Source organism: Octopus bimaculoides, chromosome 29 (genome assembly GCF_001194135.2).
Source record: "Octopus bimaculoides isolate UCB-OBI-ISO-001 chromosome 29, ASM119413v2, whole genome shotgun sequence".
NCBI lineage: Eukaryota > Metazoa > Mollusca > Cephalopoda > Octopoda > Octopodidae > Octopus > Octopus bimaculoides.
Window position 1 is genome coordinate 7582810 of NC_069009.1, and position 1682 is coordinate 7584491.

Here is a 1682-nt window from a genome sequence, read left to right on the forward strand (position 1 = left end):
GAAATAAAAATCTTGAAAGGTTATAATGTTTTGAAGAATAACTCTACATTTGTATTGAGTCTTGTAATTCATTGCTTCAGGTGAATCAACACACACACACACACACTTCGTGATCGATCAAACTGTTGGAAGTTGTTATACATTGCTGGTCACAAAGTACTTTTGCATTGTTTTAGCTTTCCAATTATGCCACCTTTCTGGCTAGGTGAGTAGGCCAACATTGCCCCCAATCAGGTGGCTAGCCTGTTGCAGGGTTACCCATTTACAGCTGAGTGAACTGGAGCAACATGACATAAAGTGTTTCACTCAAGAACACAGTGTGCTAATCAGTCCAGAAATTGAACCCATGATTGTGAGATTGTGAGTGCAATCTAATAACTAGACCACACACCATATATATATATATATATATATATATATACATACACACACACACACACATGCATACATACACATGATGGACTCTCCTATCAGTTTTGATGTATGAAGATCCAACAACCTATACTTTCTTTGCTAGTCATAATGCTTATGTCAAGCATGGCATTTGAGTCCCACCAGCAATTTGCAAAGAAGCTGTAGATGTTGCAAATATGAGGATTATGGGTTAGTGATGATGGTATATTTACAGCCACTTTTCTCCTGGTTGTAATAAAGTCTCTTATACCATTTTGATAAGATGGTACCCATTTCGTTCACTCCAAGGCTGTTTGCTAAAAGGTGTTGTTGTGAGCTATATTGACTGCTGAGAGGTTACTCCTCAGTTTGTCCTTATATCTAAGCCATGATTGACCAACATTCCTGTGCCCATTATCAAGCTTTATATATGCATATAGTGTAACTTGTGTGTACAAATACATGTGTACAACTGCTACTGTTGAGTTGAGAGTGCCACCTAGATTATCCTCATCCTGTCTGCTTCAAGTATAGTGGTTTGGTTAGCTGTATACTTTATAGTATTACCAGTTATGATACACAGAGTAAATGGAGGAGAAATTCAGATGAACACTAATTTATATCATTTGTGTAAACAAATGATATAAACTTATGATTATCTTAATTTCTGCATATATAAGCACAGGGGTTCACTTATGCTTGTACGATAATGAAATACAATCAGTACACACTGTGAAATGGTTGCCAAACAGGAGCAGACAATGTAGAGTCGTAGAGTCAAGAGGACTCTTGTCATTTCAGAGACATGACAACCTCACTAAAGCTGGCGCTACATTAGAATGTACCTGGGAGACTAGGATATATGTGTGTATGTGAGAACATGCATGCACACACACATACATGTTGTTCACTTATAATGAAAACAATTTTACATTAATGTGAAGAGTTACTATATACTTTTGAATATATATATCTAAGTATATATTTAGTTATGATGTAAATAGGAAAAAACGGAACTCAACATGTGTATATGTATATTTTTATCAATATTTAGCAGAAACAACAGAGTGACTCAAGGGCTGAGAGTTTCATATGTTGGCACCATTTCTCAAGTACCAATGCATGAAAGTCTCTTGCTCTGTTGCTTCTGCTAAATAATAATAATAATCTTTACTACTGTAGGCACAAGGCCTGAAATTCTGGGAGAGTGGAATGGACATCGTTCCCAGAGCATAACTGGTACTTATTTCATCAACCCTGAAAGGATGAAAGGCAAAGTTGACCTTGGC